A 23,176-nucleotide genomic window follows, 5' to 3' on the forward strand; every position below is an offset into this window, starting at 1 on the left:
CGGACTGTCTGATAGGTTCGACCAAATCCGTCACCTTCCCCAACATTACCCCTTCTATATGGTATGAGCCCCCTCCACGTTCAGCATCTTCTAACATAGATTTGGCCAGTGCCACTGAGTCCCTGATGTCTCGCTCCACCTCCTCTTCATCTTGTCCTAATCTGTTCTCACCTTCATCGTCCTTGCTGTGGTTTCCTCTTAATGAGGCCCCAGAGGAGCATTGTCCTGGTGGCGACCATGACCCTTCAGTGACTATTTGACTATCCCCCCGTGTTCTGCTTCTAAACCAGTCTGGGTTTGGAGTGGAAGAAAACTGAATCAGCTCTCTGTCTTCTCTCTTCAAAGGGCCTGGTTGAGACCCACCACCCCGTCCTTGTGGGTAGGTTGGTAGAGACCCACCGTGTCCCTGTAGTGAGGCGGGGTTCGAACCCCCCCCCACGTCCCTGTGTGTACGCTCTATCCCTTTCCTCCCTTTCTCGATGATCAGGCCTCTCTTCACACACGAGTTGCCCTTCTTGGATCCCCAAAGTCATGCTTCCTTTTAGGTGTCCTTCATGCACCACAATTCTAGGACTCATTTTTCTCAAAAAATGTTATTATCACATATTCAACTAATTAATTAAATACTTTCCCAAAGTATTTCAAACGTGTCCTTTTGGGACAATATATTAGTATATCCTAGCGCTTCTAGAATAATTATCAAATGATTTCTAGTCCTTAAGGCAAAACCAACAGCACAAGAGGGAAGAATCAAGTCAACTTTCAGTGCAATAGAGGGAAAAATCAAGTCAACTTTCAGCGCAATAGCTTCACAACGACCTAAACTTTTTGACTCAGCGGTCACTTTTATCAGTAATTAGCAACAATCAGCCTCGTGGAACGTTCAATCACTCACATTAATTTGGCGAGTTCGGGTTTAATTCCTATACACCTAGTTCAAGCAATAACTTCTTACCAACGCTCCTAATCGAAAATTAGTTATCGACTAGTCTCGGTTCTGCTCATGCAACTTATTTCATCAATTCCTCACTGGTACATCAGACTACTTGGAATACATTCAGAATAACATGCATAGACTTCTGTCTACTGGAATGCCAACTCCAGTAGGCTCAGGTTCGCTATTACCAACTTGATCACACAATATCACATTTCATCATTTCACATCATTTCATCAATTCCTCACTGGTACATCAGACTACTTGGAATACATTTCAGACAAAATTCATTTAATTCCTCACTGTTCATCAGACTACTTGGAATACATTCAGACAAAATTCATTTAATTCCTCACTGTTCATCAGACTACTTGGAATACATTCAGACAAAATTCATTTAATTCCTCACTGTTCATCAGACTACTTGGAATCCATTCAGACAAAATCCATTTAATTCCTCACTGTTCATCAGACTACTTGGAATGGGATTTTTAACGCAGATATCCTTACACCATGCCTTTGTTTTAACGTTTTTTATTTTATTTATTTTTTTACAAATTTAACAGAAATTCATACTCACGCCCAGTCACTGATCTTTAATTTAGTTATAATCTATAATACAATATGCAGATTTTTGACTTAACAGGCTCTGCTTACCTTTATTTTTCGAGCTCTTAGATCAGTTTCCTGGGTGAGTTGAATCCCCGATGTCTCCTGCGGACAGGTCACCCGTCCTTCTGGAATCTGTCTCAAACTTGTCTTTTCTCTCATCAACTTTCTATGGACCGAATTCAAAGGTGTCTAACCATCCTCTACTTACCAAGTTTTGTTGATGATTCGTTACTAGAGAAATGAGACCAAGTCAAGACGCTGGACAGGGTGGATCGGTATATAATAAGACAGTTTATTCGGATGTGAAGATATCTGAGAAATCGTGCAGCACGGCCCCTTCTGTCTGACTCGTATGGAATCGTCGGAAAAGAGACCTCTAAGCAGTTTGTGCTGGTTATATATGCAACAAGTAAAGTAGGTTGATCTTGTAGTCTGGCCTTCCGATTGGTCGATCTGGGTCGTGGGTAGTCCTGTCCGGGCCTGATGTCGACGTTCCATTGGCCCTTCACACAGTTCTTTGTCTTAGAATCTCATCCTCGAGCAGAATGCATGTGCGCTTGTTTTAACAGGGGCCTGTTCATGGGGGAGGGGAGTGTGTGTGGGTCTGTGGTTATTATAAGGGTACGAAGAGTGGGGGTATAGTGGGGGATGGGTGCATGTTGTGTCAAGTATAGCTAGTGTTGAGAAGTTGTTAAAACAAGTTACCAGTATCTATTACAATTTCTTACATTTATGCATGTAGTAAATTAATAACAGAGCAGATATTTTTGTTCGCCTGAAGAAATACCTACATGTCAAGAGTCAGAAATGACTGCACTCAGAAATACGCCACGTTCCTACACGGATGTCTTTTCTCCCTCTCACACCAACTTTCCAGTTTGCTCTCCAAAATCCATTTTGCTCTCGCTACTGCTTAATATCATTTTATAACAGGTGGAAATTCTAGCCAATGAACAGGGTGAGTATAATTTGTGGAACATTCCAACAGGAATCCAACAAACAACGCATTCAAAGTTGTATAGTGGACAAATACGATACCGGGTAGGGAGTGGGCTATTTCATTAAGTATTTCACTCACAACGTTTATTCCGAAAAATGTCTGTCCTCACTCTGGTAGCCTATGGCCAAACATTAATAATAAACTACGCGGTGAGTTGATGCCTATTCGGCAGGTAGTTAGTTAGGTGAATTGATCGTGCTACTTTGTATGCGTTGTTTGTTGGAAATCTTGTACTTTACGAAGTTTTTGGAACAGATTCCTATTGGAACGTTCCACAAATTATACCCACCAAATGAACATAGCCTGTGCTGTAGCAGTCTACTAAAATCCACTTGGTCAGGTTGTTGGACCAATCACGGATCGACTACTCTCTAACCAGATTTTTGACCATAGAGGTAAAAGGGGACAGTGAAAGATGAACGATGGCTGACAATAATGAAGAGACAAATTCAATAGTTTTTCAGTAGAGGTACTAGCTAATCAACTATGATTTCAATATTGAAAGTGAAGTAAGTAGTTATTTGGTCGTCTGTTATTAAAGCAGGTAACGTTAGCTAACTGTTAGCTAGCTAGCTAACGTTTAACCATGTGGTTTAGTTTAATATACTGTCTCTGGTTTAACTAAGAGCTTTGTACCTAAGTTGAGTAGGGGTTTAGTAAAGGAGGACTTGGAAGACCAGCATGACGGGGTGGCAGAAGAGGGGTGAGAACCGACAGGGGAAGAGGTCAGTGATTTGAGGATGGGTAGCCAAGAGAGGTCAGGCTCTTAATCAAATAATAGCCATTATTGTAATCTGCTAACTGCATAATTTGAGATATACAATCTGATTGAAATAAAGATTTGTAACTTTCACTTTTTTGTGCAGTTACAATAAATGAGATTGACCTTAAACTATTTCTCTCTCTCCATCCCTCTTTCCATGTAGGTCCACTGTCACCAAAATGTGGTGGTGAAGTTGTTCTCAGCTCAGCTGACAGAGACGGGAGATACAGGAGCCCATTCTGTTCCAAGTAGGTTACCTTGGCTCTCCTGTATGCACAGCACTCCGGAGACTCCCTGCAGGTAACCATGACATCCACCAATCACCCATTTAACTTAATCATTAGTGGTACTGAGAGTTCCTCAAATCTCTTTGACGCTGTATGAAGGCATTGTGCATAGGACATTTGTCACATAGAGAGGATGATGACCAGCTGCTGTCTATTGGTTAGAAATATGGTTCTATACTGAATGTATGTGATAGTCATTGCTAAACAATAGCTCTCCACGAAGTGGGTTGGGCATGAAATGACAGCAGGCTGTTCAATACTGAGCCATGCTGACTGACAAGTGGTGTGGATTGGTACAGGAAAATTCCACAGTTTCAGAGTATTTGTATTTATTATGGATCCCCATTAGCTGCTACCAATGCAGCAACTCTTCCTTATACATTTTTAAAAACATTATGGTACATTCACAGATTTCACAACACACTGTGTGCCCTCAGGCCCCTACTCCACCACTACCACATTCTATTTTATATATACTTTTTTATTTAACCTTTCATTTAACTAGGCCAGTCAGTTTACAATGAACAGTGGGTTAACTGCCTTGTTCAGGGGCAGAACAACAGATTTTTACCACATATCTACTAGAGGTTGACCGATTATGATTTTTCAACGCCGATACCGATTATCCAAAAAAAAGCGGATACCGATTAATCGGACAATTTAAAAAAATATGTATATATATAATAAATAAATTAAAATGTATTTATTTGTAATAATGACAATTACAACAATACTGAATGAACACTTATTTTAACTTAATATAATACATTAATAAAATCAATTTAGCCTCAAATAAATAATGAAACATGTTCAATTTGGTTTAAATAATGCAAAAACAAAGTGTTGGAGAAGAAAGTAAAAGTGCAATATGTGCCATGTAAAAAAGCTCATGTTTAAGTTCCTTGCTCAGAACATGAGAACATATGAAAGCTGGTGGTTCCTTTTAACATGAGTCTTCAATATTCCCCAGGTAAGAAGTTTTAGGTTGTAGTTATTTTAGGAATTATAGGACTATTTCTCTCTATACCATTTGTATTTCATATACCTTTGACTATTAGATGTTCTTATAGGCACTTTAGTATTGCCAGAGTAACAGTATAGCTTCCGTCCCTCTCCTCGCCCCTACCTGGGCTCGAACCAGGAACACATCGACAACAGCCACCCTCGAAGCATCGTTACCCATCGCTCCACAAAAGCCAAGGGGAACAACTACTCAAAGTCTCAGAGCGAGTGACATCACCGATTGAAATGCTATTAGCGCGCACCCTGCTAACTAGCTAGCCATTTCACATCGGTTACACCAGCCTAATCTCGGGAGTTGATAGGCTTGAAGTCATAAACAGCTCAATGCTTGAAGCATTGCGAAGAGCTGCTGGCAAACGCACGAAAGTGCTGTTTGAATGAATGCTTACGAGCCTGCTGCTGCCTACCATCGCTCAGTCAGACTGCTCTATCAAATATCAAATCATAGACTTAATTATAACATAACACACAGAAATAGGTAACCATGACATCCACCAATCACCCATGTAATGTAAATGTAAATACGAGCCTTTGGTCATTAATATGGTCGAATCCGGAAACTATCATTTCGAAAACACAACGTTTATTCTTTCAGTGAAATACGGAACCGTTCCGTATTTTATCTAACGGGTGGCATCCCTAAGTATAAATATTGCTGTTACATTGTACAACCTTCAATGTTATGTCATAATTATGTACAATTCTGGCAAATTAATTACGGTCTTTGTTAGGAACAAATGGATTAAACACAGTTTGCAACGAGCCAGATGGCCCAAACTGCTGCATATACCCTGACTGCTTGCACGGAACGCAAGAGAAGTGACACAATTTCCCTAATTATAAGAAATTCATGTTAGCAGGCAATATTAACTAAATATGCAGGTTTAAAAATATATACTTGTGTATTGATTTTAAAGAAAGGCATTGATGTTTATGGTTAGGTTTGGTGCAACGACAGTGCTAAATCATCACCCGTTTGGCGAAGTAGGCTGTGATTCGATGAGAAATTTACAGGCACCGCATCGATTATATGCAACGCAGGGCACGCTAGATAAACTAGTAATATCACCAACCATGTGTAGTTAACTAGTGATTATGTGAAGACTGATTGTTTTTTATAAGTTTAATGCTAGCTAGCAACTTACCTTGGCTTCTTGCTGCCCTCACGTAACAGGTAGTCAGCCTGCCACGCAGGCTCCTCGTGGAGTGCAATGTAAGGCAGGTGGTTAGAGCGTTGGACTAGTAACCGGAAGGTTGCAAAAACGAATCCCCGAGCTGACAAGGTAAAAATCTGTCGTTCTGCCCCTGAACAAGGCAGTTAACCCACCGTTCCTAGGCCGTCATTGAAAATAAGAATGTGTTCTTAACTGACTTGCCTAGTTAAATAAAGGTGTAAAAAATGTAATTATTTAAAACGTTTTTTATTTTTATTTTTTTTAATCGGCCAAATCTGTGTCCAAAAATACAGATTTTTGATTGTTATGAAAACTTGAAATCGGCCCTAATTAATCGGCCATTCCGATTAATCGGTCGACCTCTATCTACAGTACAAAATTCATGTGTACGTGTGTGCGTAATGTGTATGTTATCGTGTGTGAATGCATGTGTTTGTGTTGCTTCACAGTCCCCGCTGTTCCATAAGGTGTATTTTCATCAGTTTTTTTAAATCTAATTTTACTGCTTGCATCAGTTACTAGATGTGGAATAGAGTTCTATGTAGTCATGGCTCTATGTAGTACTGTGCTCCTCCGATAGTCTGTTCTGGACTTGGGGACTGTGAAGAGACCTCTAGTGGCATGTCTTGTGGGGTATACATGTGTCGTGTCTTTGACTATGCCAGATTGATTGCTATGACATGCTATTCTATAAAATAATTTCTCCGGTATCAATATTACCTGATTGAACTAATCATGTAAATATTAATTAACTAGAGAGGGACACCACGAAAGAATATTTATAGAGCTGTTATCTTTCGAATAAACTCTTAAAGATTTTGTAATATTTTACTAAATAACAGTCACATTAATCGTCATTTTATTCAGTCTCATCTGAAGGTTGTAAGTCCTTGATTGTCTGCAAGAATCCTGGCTAACAAGTTGAATCAGCAATACAAAATTGGGTTTAATTATTTATTTACTAAATACCTAACTAATCACACAGAATCACACATATACAATTAAATCATAACTTGATCACAAATTACGTCATACAGAAAACGTCCCTAGCGGGCGGAATAGATATGACAGCTTGTTACACAAAGAGAAGGGGCGGGATTTTAGTGAAAGAGCGGGAGATTCGGAACATAGGCGAGCTGTGCTCTCGTAAATATCGTATCTTATGCATTCTAAATTACCGCCCATTTAAGAAAGAAAATGCAATACATATTTACTCTGAGCTGCGCTTCAGTAGGTTGGTGGTAGATGGAAGACCGTATCGCCAACCCGAGTCCTCTGTCCTTTGGAGGATGTCTCTGGTCTCTGGTAGTCACGGGATACTTTGTAGTACCGTTGTGTGTGGAAGACGGGATACCCGGAGTGTCCTTCCTAACCTGCGTTTGTAGCAGCTGTTGCCAACTCAACGGCTAGGAGATATCACTTCTGTAGTGAACACGAGTTCAAAGTTCATACCATTCACAATCAAAGTCCATGCTGATGTTGGCCTAGTTCTGTAGTTATTGTCTGAACCATCTTGACATCGGATCGTCATCCAAAATGTACCTGGAACAGGATGTTACCTTCTGGGAAAATGGCTTTTATAGTGGAGGAGAGGGGTGTGTCTGAAAAGTCTATTACCCAGGTCTCTTCACAGGGGCGGGCCCCTGGTTGAGCAGAGGAAAACTTATGAAAGCACAGATCTCTCATTTGGAAGCTAAAATTACATTTCATCTCTTCACAAATAATCTCATATTCAAACATTTGAATTAAACAACAATTCCATGTGAATCCGATACCTCTGACGTTTAGACTTTTCACAGTAGAGTTTGTCATTCTATCATTGATGAGAATGTGTCAGCGGGCAACCGAACTGACATAATATACCTTAAGTACCACCGCATATGTTCAGTTGGTTGGATTGCCAGAATATAGTTCATTTCCCCCCAACTTCTGATGTTACCCAGAATCTCTATGTTAACCCATGGGTTTCCTTATGTCACATCAGTTATAGTGGGGAGAGAGAAAAAGGGGGAAAGAGGTATTTATGACTGTCGTAAACCTACCCCCAACCCAACGTCATGACAGTCCCCCCATGTTGGGTTCAATCTTGCGATTAACCTGCATGTTGCAAACCAACATACAAATGACCGTGGGTTGTTCTGGTTGTGGACCATCGTTGTGGTCCCCATCTGGTGGTCGACCCAGGTAGGGTTTCTGCGAATGAAGAAGTCTGCTCCATGGCTGGACAGCAGATGTCCAGTTGGTGATCGCTGTGGCAGTCCCCCCTCTGGTGTGGTCGACCCGGGTAGGGTGTCTGCAAATGAAGAAGTCTGCTCCATGGCTGGACAGCAGATGTCCAGTTGGTGATCGCTGTTGCAGTCCCCCCTCTGGTGTGGTCGACCCGGGTAGGGTGTCTGCAAATGAAGAAGTCTGCTCCATGGCTGGACAGCAGATGTCCAGTTGGTGATCGCTGTTGCAGTCCCCCCTCTGGTGTGGTTGACCCGGGTAGGGTGTCTGCAAATGAAGAAGTCTGCTCCATGGCTGGGCAGCGGAGGTCCGGATTGGGATCGCCGTTCCGGACCCGTCGTCTGGTCGTCCAGACTGGAAGATCTGGGCAGTAACTTAGGCAGATGTTAACAACGCACACACACTCATGAAATATGTCATTACATTTCCTCCCAAATGAGCGGCGTTGTGGCACTAACTGATGGTTGTATGGGGAAGTTGTTTATGGCTCTATCACTTTCTACATGCCGAAGAAAATGAAACAAAATGAAATGAAAGCATAAACAAAACAAAATATAGTTATGCCACCTTAACCATCTAATTGGACTGTATTCTATCTACGTCCATGGTCTTGGCAAAATGACCCTATCATGGCATTGTCTAATGTCATATCTAGGGCTCTTCTAATTTGCGGGGTGTTGGTTAGGGTACTATCCTAAGTTGATAACTATATGATACGTCTACAGCTGTAAGGCACTAGTTTTGGGCAGTCTACAGGGATTGACCTATGGACTTCTGAGAAGAAAACTGGTGAGTGCTGTAGCTGTAGAGTTAAAGGCCTCAAAATAACTGTTTAACTTTACTAAGGCTGGTATTTTGCTCGGACCCTTAAGTGATCCTAGCATAAATCCTAATTGGATGTTCCGTTGTACATGTGCGTTTATGCGTACGCAAGCACACATGTCAAGGGAAGGAAACCAAGTATCCTGGCAGATTACAACTTGTTCAGAATGAGTCTGACGTAGTCAGGTAATTTTCAGGTCAATGCCTGGAGGTCAGTCAGAATTGGTGTCGAGGGGGTCTGTAGTGGTTTTACTACCAGTCACTGTCTTCCACTATTGTAGTGGCAGTAGGTATGGAGAAGTATTCTTCATAGCTATGTTATCCACGGAGGAGCTAACCTCATGACGGAAGTACTTTAAGTATTAGACCAGTCGTACGTGGTGTGATCGTGGTTCCTGACTTCTAATAACTTTTCTCCTGAACGGAGGGTTCTATTTATTAGTGGCGTGTGTAACCATTGGAAGAGTGCAATGGAGATTCCCTTCCCCGCGCTGCACTCTGAGTGACTCAGACTCAGTCGCTGTTATCAAAAGCAATTTAAGTGAGGTTACTAATCCTCTTACTGAGTGTTGCTGGGCTGACTGTGGTATTGGTACTGGTACTCAAGGGGTCCAGTCGTCCTACCGATTTATTCTGAAATGTTATCCTACAGGAATACATGATTAGAGCATTTTACTAGTTGTCTTGTAGTGACTACTACACATGGCAAGGAATGATTATTGTTGCCATTTATTTTGGAGGTGGACAAGTCCACTGGACTTCCTTTACGACCAGTGTGGTACACCTCAGTAATATCTTAGATGTGTTCTAAGATAATCCCCGTCTAGGGGCCTGTCTGCTCCTCACTGTTCTCAAATGGGAGTTTACAACTAGATTTGATTTATGCTCTGGCGGCCTCGTATGGTGTTGTCCGTAGTCTCGACCCCCCCATCGGCCTCGATAAGGCTCATCATGGGTCTGGGCTACTATTCCCCCCCTTTGCGTCTCGGGACCCCCCCACCAGCATGTGGTGTTGGTATCCGAGGCGCAAACGAAAGGTTCGGACCCTATGTACGAGTTGTCAGTGGCCGCGTTATTATGAGAATGGCTGCAACCTTTCAACCAAATCTCCTGGTGTTTGTGCTTCAACACCCTCAATGGCTGTCGAGGTCTGTCAGTCACCACCGCGACCGCGTGTGGCAACCTCTTCAGTACCTGCGAACTGAGACGAGGATATCGGTCTGTGATATCGCAAAGTGTTTCACCAGTGGGAATCATCGGGTCAGTTGCTGGACTGACGCCATTAGTGTCATTGTAAGGGTTGACAGTCCCCCACAAAGTGGAAGGTGTGTCATCGGAAGCAGAGTATACTCTGCGCATCGATGTTTTTCTTGCTGAGACGGCCGCAGTGCTTGCGGAAGTGTCCGAAGGGCAAGACAAGTTCATCTCAACTACCGTATTGCATGACTGCAAGGAGGAGGGAAGTAGCTCATTCACAGAGACAGCTGGCTCGAAAACGTGAAAAGAATTGTCAATCAGATTGGCTGATGGAATGTGTTGAGATATCGTAATATCTCCTTGGATCGGATTCTGCACCAAGTGGGTTTTAAATGTATTTTTCCCAAGGGGTGCTTCCGACAGATACCCCTCGTGACTGACTGCGTTGCAGCTAGCGTTAGGGAAAGACAGTGTGGTCGGTGGCGAAGGCACGGTAGCCTGTGACCATACCTGGTTGGTTTTCCAATCCATCAATGGGAGTAACCGATCCATCAAGTCTGCTCCGAGTAGCAGGGGTACAGTTTCGAGGCTAGTAACATACACAGGGTGGACGAGCGATATGTCCTTGAAGTGTAGTTTCAGCATGACGCTCAATGTGAGAGGCGAGGTAGTCTGAGTGACCCCTCGAAGTGTAGTGTCGCATCGTTCCACTTTTAACCAACGTTTAGTTGGCTTCAAAGCCCTTTTTAGATCATCAAACAATGTTTGAGAGATGAGTGATATTGTCGCACCCGAATCAATTAGCGCATGACAAGTTAAGCAGTCCTCCAGGACTGTTTCCAGGTACGGGCGTTTAGATTCGTGTTTAGTGGACATATTCCCCACGAAGTGAAGTGGTCTTTCGCAACAACGTGATGTGTCAATTCTGTTCAAGGTGGAAGCAGATTGACTTTTACGATTTTGAGTGGGCTTGGCTTTAACGAAGCGTTTGACCTTTTTCTTCGCAACCTTTGTATCAGAGTTTATGAACAAAGCCCGTGGGCTTGTTTCTTGGTCAATCGGGCCCTGGATAGGGTCTCGAGTGAAAGCAGGAGGGATTTGAATTTTAACGTCCTTGCTATGGGTGTTAATTCCTGCGGACCTGGAGTCCGGTAATTCCCTGTCTAGTCCTTGTGACTTATCTTTTACCCTTTTCTCAAATGTTTCTCGCTTTAGTTCTTCGCGTAGTGGAACTTCTGGAGAACATTGGTCTACGTTTTGATCATCCTTCAACCCTTTGTTACCCTTGTGCTCTGACACTTTGTGTGGGTTGGGTGCAGGAACGTAGTGAACAGGTCGATTGTAGCGGTGGTCGTTTTGATGGCGACGTGCTTTACAGTTATTTCGACCGCGGAGGTTATTGGAATCATGGTTTCGTGGTAGAAACTGTTGTTGTGCGTCATTTCTTAACGCTCCAATACCTGATAATGCACCCTCTGACTGGAGTGAGTGCTCCTGGTCAAACTTCAAAACCGAGTGGTCAGGGCTCTTGGCGTTGCGAGCTTTTGATGCCTCAAAAGCTGTGCTTGCAAGCTCTCTGAGTTGTAAGATAGGCAAGCCAATGTGGGCTGCAGTGCCCAAGTAGGTAATGAAGGTGGGATACATGTTCGACAGGAACATTTGTTTAAATGGTAACAGGTCTTCCATGCCTGTTTCAGTGAGTAGGCCAAAGTAAGCTGAACGAAGCCTATGATAGTAAGATTGTGGGTGCTCATTCCGAGCTTGTTTGACCGTGTTAGCCAGTGAGCTATCGTGTTTGCGAGTTGCAGAACCACTGAATTCTAATTTCAAAGCTGTGGCAAGTTTAGCGTAGTCATTTAGCACGTGTTGCTGTTGTAGGCGAATGAACCTTGTCACGTGTCTATTCGACGTTCGCTTCAACAGGTAAACCCTGTCAGAACCCGTAGCGTTCGGGTAGCCATCCAACGCGTCCTCTATGTCAGCTAGGAACGTCTCAGTATCGTTTGGCTGACCTGGAACGGGGTCAAAGGTGGGGAAATACTTGACGAGTTTGTCAAGGTATTCCGCGTCAAGCGGGCGGAGAGGGTGGGCTTTATCCTGTGGGGAAAGTGGGGCCAAAAGGCCAAGAGGAGAAGCCAAGCTTTGGCTTTGTTGGCCAAGAGGCGCCATATTACTCAGTGCCGAATGGCCAAGCGGAGAAGACTGGGGGACACCTGACGGAGGCAATGTCTGAAACCTATCGTCTTCACTCCATTGAGTACCGGGCTCTGGTTGCTTGGATGGATAGTCACGCTGTAGAGCGTGACCCTTCTGGACTTCCTCCAGATGGTACCTAAGGGTGGTATTCTGCTGCATTGCAGAGTCCACTTGAGCGCTTAGAGTACTGATTTTGGACACGTGAGTGTCGCACTTGCTCTTTTCAGTCTCAAACTTATCTGTCATGGCTTGCAGATAGAGGTCTTGAGTACGGAGCGAGAGATTCAGTGATGAGATTTCTTCCGCTTGTTTAGAAATCAAGATTTCCATCTTCATCACCCGAGTTCTCTCATCATTCATTTGGTCAGCGACTTCAATGAGTTCTGCTGATTTGTCATCCAACTTCGTCATTGTGTTCATCAACTGATCGTCTTTGGTCTGCAGAATTTTGAGTAGCGCCGTGTTACTCTGAGTAACGTTCAACAAAACTGCCTGCATGTTATCAAATTGCGCGCTCCTATTGGTAGATAACTCAACAGATTTATCTAGTTTGGAGTGGACCACCTCGTATTTAGTTTTGGCTAAATCGAGTTGTTCCTGGAGACGACGATTTTGTTGAAGAGTTTGTGCTCGTTCATCGTCATAAGTATTTGCAATTGCTTTCAATTGTTCAGATTTCAAACGCAGTTCCTCGACTAGCAGAATGTTTTCATTTCCTGCTTTTGTCAATAGTGGCTCAGTTCTCTCCACCTGTACCCTAATGCTAGCCATGACTGGCACGTGCTTCAGCTGTGCACGGTGGTATTGAACCGATGCCACATTTTTATGGCGATACATCAGTGCAAAAGTGGGGAGAACCGTCACAAAGCCTGCGTTTGATGGTTGATTTTGGAGAGCGTTCGCAATTTCGGCTGTTTTTTCACTAATGGCATAATTAGGGTTGGTATCGCTGCTGAGGTCAGAGATCAATCCTTTTATGGGTGGAGGTTCACTACTTAGCGGAGGAGTGGTGACCACCTCCTTTGATAGCTTGCACATTATTAGAAAAATTTTGAGGAAAATTATTCACTAAGTTTATTCAAAGTTTGGATTTGGAATTAATTGGAAGCTGCAAAGACAAGTTTAATCTATTTATAGATGTTGACAAACTACCAGTACTGTACCAGTAATGTGGGAGTTGGACGTGAATGAATTTGCAAAAGCAAATTGAATCAATTAATCAATGCCAATGATTAATCCTACCTGTGTAGGCTCTGGGTATTAAACTTTAATTAACATGAGATGTGGCTTCATCTAGGTTAATGTGAGAAGTTTAAAAGTGTCTCATTTGATTGGAAGAACATTAAATTATGTTCAACAATTTAACTTATTAAATTGAATGAGACGATAATCCATACAATCTCTGTTGATTGGATATCATAAGTGTAAACAGAGACCAAATGTTTGGAACATTCAACACTGTGGCACTTCTCCCTAAGGCCGAAACCACATGGGATTCCCGCTGGGCGGGGCTTCTGTCAATACTGGATTATTGAATGGGTTCTGAAAAACCCAAATTTTACTGATTGATCAATTTAATGATAAATCAAACCTGTATAGGCAATTTGTGAATTAAACTTTAATTAACCTGAGAAGTGCTTAATCTAGGTTAGTTTGGAAAAAGTTTGCAATGTCTTATTTAGAGAACTCAACAATTTGGATATTATTTAAAATATCTATTTCAGAATGTAAATGGCCAGAGTTACACTTTTTAGTTCAATAGGATAAGACATTGATATTCGTCTGGAAATCATAAGTAATGACTTGAGTGTGACCTGAATAATTCTTCATGAACGAACATTCTGGGCACACTTCAGCGGCCAATGATTTAACCCGCTGAAAACAAACGGAACTACCCGCGTGCGGGACTTCCGTTCCGCGAGGCGGAGGAATTTCAGCGTGGCACCAGGGGAAAAAAATGCTATTTTTCCTTGTTAGCTTTAGCACCTCGTGCCAGCTAACCCTCCTAGTTTGGAGTTGTAGCACGTAGGATTCCCTTGGCAAGGGAAAGGTTTTACTAATAACGTATTATGTTCAAACCCTTTTCGGCGTTTTTTTTGACGATGTTTTAACCGGAACACGCGGCAAACATGAAACGCACCGTGTTCTCTTCGCGAGAGAGAGATAATTATCGCTGGTCACGATATCTCCTGAATTTCAATCGGCTGGCCCTTTGTCCTCGCTCGAGAAATTAATAATGACCTGCCCTACCCGCGTATGAGACGCGTCAGGCAGAAATAGCCCTGCGTTTCGCCAAACGCACTATTTCTCAGATTTCTATAAATTAGCTTTTTCAGCCTACAAGAAATGTATTCGCTTACGTTGTCCACTGACTACGTCAGAGAACAACGTGGAGCGGGGAATCTACAGCACACACAACCGAAAATGCTCGTCTATCACTCCAAAAATGTGTATAGTAAATTTGGTATATTATGGAATCTGCTTTTAAATTTTATACAGGCTGAATCAAAATGAAAGCCTCATTCTATCTTAGACTCCACGCAGGGGGCTCCAATATGTCGTGTCTTTGACTATGCCAGATTGATTGCTATGACATGCTATTCTATAAAATAATTTCTCCGGTATCAATATTACCTGATTGAACTAATCATGTAAATATTAATTAACTAGAGAGGGACACCACGAAAGAATATTTATAGAGCTGTTATCTTTCGAATAAACTCTTAAAGATTTTGTAATATTTTACTAAATAACAGTCACATTAATCGTCATTTTATTCAGTCTCATCTGAAGGTTGTAAGTCCTTGATTGTCTGCAAGAATCCTGGCTAACAAGTTGAATCAGCAATACAAAATTGGGTTTAATTATTTATTTACTAAATACCTAACTAATCACACAGAATCACACATATACAATTAAATCATAACTTGATCACAAATTACGTCATACAGAAAACGTCCCTAGCGGGCGGAATAGATATGACAGCTTGTTACACAAAGAGAAGGGGCGGGATTTTAGTGAAAGAGCGGGAGATTCGGAACATAGGCGAGCTGTGCTCTCGTAAATATCGTATCTTATGCATTCTAAATTACCGCCCATTTAAGAAAGAAAATGCAATACATATTTACTCTGAGCTGCACTTCAGTAGGTTGGTGGTAGATGGAAGACCGTATCGCCAACCCGAGTCCTCTGTCCTTTGGAGGATGTCTCTGGTCTCTGGTAGTCACGGGATACTTTGTAGTACCGTTGTGTGTGGAAGACGGGATACCCGGAGTGTCCTTCCTAACCTGCGTTTGTAGCAGCTGTTGCCAACTCAACGGCTAGGAGATATCACTTCTGTAGTGAACACGAGTTCAAAGTTCATACCATTCACAATCAAAGTCCATGCTGATGTTGGCCTAGTTCTGTAGTTATTGTCTGAACCATCTTGACATCGGATCGTCATCCAAAATGTACCTGGAACAGGATGTTACCTTCTGGGAAAATGGCTTTTATAGTGGAGGAGAGGGGTGTGTCTGAAAAGTCTATTACCCAGGTCTCTTCACAGGGGCGGGCCCCTGGTTGAGCAGAGGAAAACTTATGAAAGCACAGATCTCTCATTTGGAAGCTAAAATTACATTTCATCTCTTCACAAATAATCTCATATTCAAACATTTGAATTAAACAACAATTCCATGTGAATCCGATACCTCTGACGTTTAGACTTTTCACAGTAGAGTTTGTCATTCTATCATTGATGAGAATGTGTCAGCGGGCAACCGAACTGACATAATATACCTTAAGTACCACCGCATATGTTCAGTTGGTTGGATTGCCAGAATATAGTTCATTTCCCCCCAACTTCTGATGTTACCCAGAATCTCTATGTTAACCCATGGGTTTCCTTATGTCACATCAGTTATAGTGGGGAGAGAGAAAAAGGGGGAAAGAGGTATTTATGACTGTCGTAAACCTACCCCCAACCCAACGTCATGACACATGGCTGTCCGAGCTGTGCGCCAGTAGTTCAAACAGACAGCTCGGTGCATTAAACATGTCAATACCTCTCATAAATACAAATAGTGACAAAGTCAATCTCTCCTCCACTTTGAGCCAGGAGAGATTGACATGCATATTATTAATATTAGCTCTCTGTGTACATCCAAGGCCAGCCGTGCTGCCCTGTTCTGAGCCAATTGCAATTTTCCTAAATCCCTTTTGTGGAACCTGACCACACGAGTGAACAGTAGTTCAGGTGCGACAAAACTAGGGCCTGTAGGACCTGCCTTGTTGATAGTGCTGTTAAGAAGGTAGAGTAGCGCTTTATTATGAACATACTTCCTCCCATCTTTGTCACGTTCCTGACCTGTTTTCTGTTAGTTTGTGTATGTGTTAGCTGGTCAGGACGTGAGTTTGGGTGGGCAGTCTATGTTTTCTGTTTCTATGTTGGTTTAAGGGTGACCTGATATGGCTCTCAATTAGAGGCAGGTGGTTTTCATTTCCTCTGATTGAGAGCCATATTAAGGTAGGTGTTTTCACACTGTTTGTTTGTGGGTGGTTGTCTCCTGTGTCTTTCGTGTCTGTGTATGTGCACCACACGGGACTGTCTTGGCTGTTCGTTCGTTTGATGTAGTCTGTTCCTGTTCGTGAGTTCTGCGTGTAGTTATGTAAGTTCCATGTTCAGGTCTGTCTACGTCGTGTTTGTTATTTTGTAATTTCCAAGTGTTTTCGTATTTCGTCTTCGTGTTTCAATAAATATCATTTATGTCTAATTACCTCGCTGCGTATTGGTCCACCGATCCTTCTCTCCTCTCCTCGTCCGAGGAGGAGGAGGAAGAGGACAGCCGTAACAGAATCACCCACCTAACTAGGACCAAGCGGCGGGGGAGAGCTCAACAGAGCAACCAGGACTCATGGACATGGGAGGAGATCCTGGACGGCAAAGGACCCTGGGCTCAGCCAGGGGAATATCGCCGTCCCAAGGCGGAGCTGGAGGCAGCGAAGGCAGAGAGGCGCTGGTATGAGGAGGCAGCGCGGCGACGCGGTTGGGAGCCCGAGAGTCAGACCCAAACATTTCTTGGGGGGGGCACACGAGGAGTGTGGCAAAGCCGGGTAGGATACCTGAGCCAACTCCCCGTGCTTACCGTGGAGTGAGAGGGCGTCGTACTGGTCAGACACCGTGTTATGCGGTAAAGCGCACGGTGTCCCCAGTACGCGTGCTTAGCCCAGTGCGGGCTATTCCACCTTGCCGCACTGGGAGGGCTAGGTTGGGCATCGAGCCGGATGTCATGAAGCCGGCCCAACGTATCTGGCCTCCAGTACGTCTCCTCGGGCCGGCGTACATGGCACCAGCCTTACAGGTGGTGTCCCCGGTTCGCCTGCATAGCCCAGTGCGGGTTATTCCACCTCGCCGCACTGGCAGGGCTACGGGGACCATTCAACCTGGTAAGGTTGGGGAGGCTTGGTGCTCAAGAGCACGTGTCCTCCTTCACGGTCCGGTATACCCGGTGCCACCTCCAAGTACCAGTCCACCGGTGGCAGCCCCCCGCACCAGGCTGTCTCTCCGGGTTCTCTCTCCAGCTGCTCCCACCTGTCCAGCGCTGTCAGAGCTTTCCTCCTCTCCAGCGCAGCCAGTGCCTATACCACGCACCAGGCCTACAGTGCGTCTCAGCCGGCCAGAGTCTGCCGTCTGCCCAGCGGCGCCTGAACTGCCCGTCTGCCCAGCGGCGCCTGAACTGCCCGTCTGCCCAGCGGCGCCTGAACTGCCCGTCTGCCCAGCGGCGCCTGAACTGCCCGTCTGCCCAGCGGCGCCTGAACTGCCCGTCTGCCCAATGGCGCCTGAACTGCCCGTCTGCCCAATGGCGCCTGAACTGCCCGTCTGCCCAATGGCGCCTGAACTGCCCGTCTGCCCAATGGCGCCTGAACTGCCCGTCTGCCATGAGCCTGCAAAGCCGCCCGTCTGCCATGAGCCTGCAAAGCCGCCCGTCTGCCAAGAGCCTACAGAGCCGTCCGCCAGACAGGAGCCGCTAGAGCCGTCCGCCAGACAGGAGCCGCTAGAGCCGTCCGCCAGACAGGAGCCGCTAGAGCCGTCCGCCAGACAGGGGCCGCTAGAGCCGTCCGCCAGACAGGAGCCGCTAGAGCCGTCCGCCAGACAGGAGCCGCCAGAGCCTTCCGCCAGACAGGATCAGCCAGAGCCTTCCGCCAGACAGGATCAGCCAGAGCCTTCCGCCAGACCGGATCAGCCAGAGCCTTCCGCCAGACCGGATCAGCCAGAGCCTTCCGCCAGACCGGATCAGCCAGAGCCTTCCGCCAGACCGGATCAGCCAGAGCCTTCCGCCAGACCGGATCAGCCTTCAGAGCCGTCCAGCCAGGACCAGCCTTCAGAGCCGTCCAGCCAGGACCAGCCTTCAGAGCCGTCCAGCCAGGACCAGCCTTCAGAGCCGTCCAGCCAGGACCAGCCTTCAGAGCCGTCCAGCCAGGACCAGCCTTCAGAGCCGTCCAGCCAGGACCAGCCAGAGCCGTCCAGCCAGGACCAGCCAGAGCCGTCCAGCCAGGACCAGCCAGAGCCGTCCAGCCATGACCAGCCAGAGCCGTCAGCGAGCCATGACCAGCCAGAGCCGTCAGCGAGCCATGACCAGCCAGAGCCGTCATCCAGCCAGGATCCGCCAGAGCCAGCCAGCCAGGATCCGCCAGCCAGTCCGGTGTTGTCCCTCAGTCCGGAGCTGCCGTCCCTCAGTCCGGGGCGGCCCCTAAATCCAGCGGGACCCATGTCTAGGGTTCCCAGTCCAAGGTCGGTGGCGAGGGTCGCCACCTTGAGGAAGACACAGAAGCGGGGATTTATTATGGTGGGATGGGGACAGCGTCCGGAGCCGGAGCCACCACCGTGGTCAGATGCCCACCCAGACCCTCCCCTAGACTTTTGGTGGTGCGTTCGGAGTACGCACCTTGAGGGGGGGGTTATGTCACGTTCCTGACCTGTTTTCTGTTAGTTTGTGTATGTGTTAGCTGGTCAGGACGTGAGTTTGGGTGGGCAGTCTATGTTTTCTGTTTCTATGTTGGTTTAAGGGTGACCTGATATGGCTCTCAATTAGAGGCAGGTGGTTTTCATTTCCTCTGATTGAGAGCCATATTAAGGTAGGTGTTTTCACACTGTTTGTTTGTGGGTGGTTGTCTCCTGTGTCTTTCGTGTCTGTGTATGTGCACCACACGGGACTGTCTTGGCTGTTCGTTCGTTTGATGTAGTCTGTTCCTGTTCGTGAGTTCTGCGTGTAGTTATGTAAGTTCCATGTTCAGGTCTGTCTACGTCGTGTTTGTTATTTTGTAATTTCCAAGTGTTTTCGTATTTCGTGTTTCAATAAATATCATTTATGTCTAATTACCTCGCTGCGTATTGGTCCACCGATCCTTCTCCCCTCTCCTCGTCCGAGGAGGAGGAAGAGGACAGCCGTAACAATCTTAGCTACTGTTGTATCCATATGTTTTTACCATGACAGTTCATAATCCGGGGTTAATCCAAGCAGTTTAGTCACGTCAACTAGCTCAATTTCCACATTATTTCTTTCAAGATTTAGTTGAGGTTTAGTGAATGATTTGTCCCAAATACAATGTTTTTAGTTTTAGAAATATTTAGGACTCACTTATTCCTTGCCACCCACTCTGAAACTAACTGCAGCTCTTTGTTAAGTGTTGCAGTGATTTCACACACACACTGTAGTAGCTGACATGTATAGTGTTGACTCAAAGCCAGTGGCATGTCATTAGTAAACATTTGAAAAAAGTAATGGGCCTAGAGAGATGACTTGGGGAATTCTTGATTCTACCTGGATTATGTTATAGTGGCTTCCATTAAAGAACACGTTCTGTTAGACAGGTAACTCTTTATCCACAATATAGCAGGGGGTGTAAAGCCATAACACATACGTTTTTCCAGCAGCAGACTATGATCGATAATGTGAAAAGCCACACTGAAGTCTAACAAAACAGCCCCCACATTCTTTTTATCATCAATTTCTCTCAGCGAATCATCAGTCATTTGTGTAAGTGCTGTGCTTGTTGAATGTCCTTCCCTATAAGCATGCTGAAAGTTTGTCAGTTTGTTCACTGTAAAATAGCATTGTATCTGGTCAAACACAATTTTTTCCCAAAAGTTTGGTTGGCTATTTAAACAATTTTTTAAACCTTTATTTAACTAGGTAAGTCAGTTAAGAACAAACTATTTTTTACAATGACGGCCTACACCGGCCAATTGTGCGCTGCCCTATGGGACTCCCAATCACGTCCGGGTGTGATACAGCCTGGTTTCGAACCAGGTACTGTAGTGACGCCTCTTGCACTGAGATGCATTGCCTTAGACCGCTGCATCCGTGTGTATGTGTGTTAATTATTTAACTGCACTAGAATGCTTAAAAGGCCGCTAAAATTTTAAATATCGGTTATCGGTATCGTTTTTTTGGGCAAGGAAAATATTGGATATCGGTATCGGCAAAAAATGTGATCGGTCCATCACTAATTTGTTAACACATTTTAATGCACATTTGTGGCCTGCTGGAGGTCATTTTGCAGGGCTCTGGCTGTGCTCCTCCTTGCACAAAGGCGGAGGTAGCGGTCCTGCTGCTGGGTTGTTGCCCTCCTACGGCCTCCTCCACGTCTCCTGATGTACTGCCTGTCTCCTGGTAGCGCCTCCATGCTCTGGACACTACGCTGACAGACACAGCAAACCTTCTTGCCACAGCTCGCATTGATGTGCCATCCTGGATGAGCTGCACTACCTGAGCCACTTGTGTGGGTTGTAGACTCCGTCTCATGCTACCACTAGAGTGAAAGCACCGCCAGCATTCAAAAGTGACCAAAACATCAGCCAGGAAGCATAGGAACTGAGAAGTGGTCTGTGGTCACCACCTGCGGAATCACTACTTTATTGCTAATTGCCTATAATTTCCACCTTTTGTCTATTCCATTTGCACAACAGCATGTGAAATTTATTGTCAATCAGTGTTGCTTCCTAAGTGGACAGTTTGATTTCACAGAAGTGTGAATGACTTGGAGTTACATTGTGTTGTTTAAGTGTTCCCTTTATTTTTTTGAGCAGTGTATATTCAATAAAACTTCCCATGCCAAATTGAAATAATTTTAGATTCTACAATTGATAGACAATAGTAGTTCCCAATCAGACAATTATTGTAAACAACTCTGTTTCCCTCAGTGCAATGTTTGGTGAATGCATGGTGTTGTTTTGTCCTCCTTTGAATGCAACCATCATCGAGTCCATCCTCACTTCCTCGATCACTGCAACGGATTGTCCGGTCTGCTGAGAGGGTCATTGGCTACCACCTTCCCTCCATCGAGGTCCTGCATAACCCCTTCATGCCCGACCCCCTTTCACACCCTCTTCCAAAAAGTCCCATCTGGCAAACGGTTCAGGTCAATCACAAGCAAAACCTCCAGGCACCTGAACAGTTTCTTCCCCTATGCCGTGGCACTCACCAACCGCCCATCTGGTTCACGATTAACCTCTCATCCGTGGACTTTGCACTATTCATCCACAGACGATGCACCCATCCACAGACGATGCACCATACATGTGTAGCACATGGGGATGTGTGAAACTTAATCCTCAGCCTTAAGTGTCCCGTTTGTGTCGCCTTATTACAGGGATGACACTAGTCACCTTTTGGCGAAATTCGCCGTTTTGAATCCAAAAAAGGTGACCTATGTGATACGTTTAGATCCGATGGGCTTTGGATGACTACTGGCTGTAAGTGAACAAGTGATGCGCATTTGGAGCAATACTGGCTGCAGGAAGTGCAAAAAAAAGGGTCACCTTTTTGGGCCCCTTTTTTGGGGGTCCATTCCTCCTGTTATTAACTAGCTTTTGAGGTGGTGCGATTGGCTAAGACGCTTGAGAGACGTGTGTTTGTGAGGCAGAGGTCCTGAGTTTCCGCCAGGTATGGGCCGACTGGAGGAAGTGGTACTCGCTAAGCAAGCAGCGTGACATCCTTTACACATGCATCATTTATAATGTAGCTTATTGTGCTCATAGTGTACACACTGTATGTGGATTTGCATCTATGTATATTGTGTTTGTGGTAGCACCATTTCACATAGTCAAATTCCTGTACGTGCTAATTTATTTGGTGAATTAAAGCTGATTGACATGTTTTAACTTGAGTAGCTGGTTTATTATGTCAGTTTACATTCTATTATTTTTGGACTGGTTATGTAGTGTATGAACTGCAGCAGGTAGCAGCTTCTCCCCTTTGTGTCTTCCCCTATGTGTCTTCATGTATGTTGCAGGGTCTACAGATAATCACGGATTACAAATAGAAAACCAGCCACGTCGCGGACACCGACGTTTTGCTCCCGGACAAGCTAAACACCTTCGCCCGAATTGAGGATAACACAGTGCCACTGACACGGCCCGCTCCCAAGGACTGTGGGCTCTCGTTCTCCGTGGCCGACGCGAGTGAGACAAGCTGCTGGCCCAGACGGCATCTCTAGCCGCGTCCTCAGAGCATGCGCAGACCAGCTGGCTGGAGTGTTTACGGGCATATTCAATCTCTCCCTATCCCAGTCTGCTGTCCCCACTTGCTTCAAGATGTCCACCATTGTTCCTCTACCCAAGAAAGCAAAGGTAACTGAACTAAATGGCTATCGGCCCGTAGCACTCCTGCCATCATGAAGTGCTTTGAGAGGCTAGTTAAGGATCATATCACCTCTACATTACCTGGCACCCTAGACCCACTTATATTTGCATACTGCCCCAATAGATCCACAGACGATGCAATCGTCATCGCACTGCACACTTTCCTATCTTATCTGGACAAGAGGAATACCTATGTAAGAATGCTGTTTATTGACTACAGCTCAGCATTTAACACCATAGTAGCCTCCAAGCTCATCATTAAGTTTGGGGCCCTGGGTCTGAAACCCACCCTGTGCAACTGGGTCCTGGACTTCCTGAT

General features: G+C 45.0%; 1 long non-coding RNA gene across 1 annotated transcript; it reads left to right on the forward strand.

Moving 5' to 3' along the window:
- Window positions 1-2,113: 2,113 nt before the first annotated feature.
- Window positions 2,114-22,377, forward strand: LOC139565206 (uncharacterized). Its single transcript, XR_011672872.1, has 3 exons — window positions 2,114-2,505; window positions 3,474-3,610; window positions 20,766-22,377. It is a non-coding gene; the product is annotated as an uncharacterized lncRNA (long non-coding RNA).
- Window positions 22,378-23,176: the final 799 nt, after the last annotated feature.

The sequence above is a fragment of the Salvelinus alpinus genome, chromosome 36, assembly GCF_045679555.1.
Source record: "Salvelinus alpinus chromosome 36, SLU_Salpinus.1, whole genome shotgun sequence".
NCBI classification, from domain to species: Eukaryota; Metazoa; Chordata; class Actinopteri; order Salmoniformes; family Salmonidae; genus Salvelinus; species Salvelinus alpinus.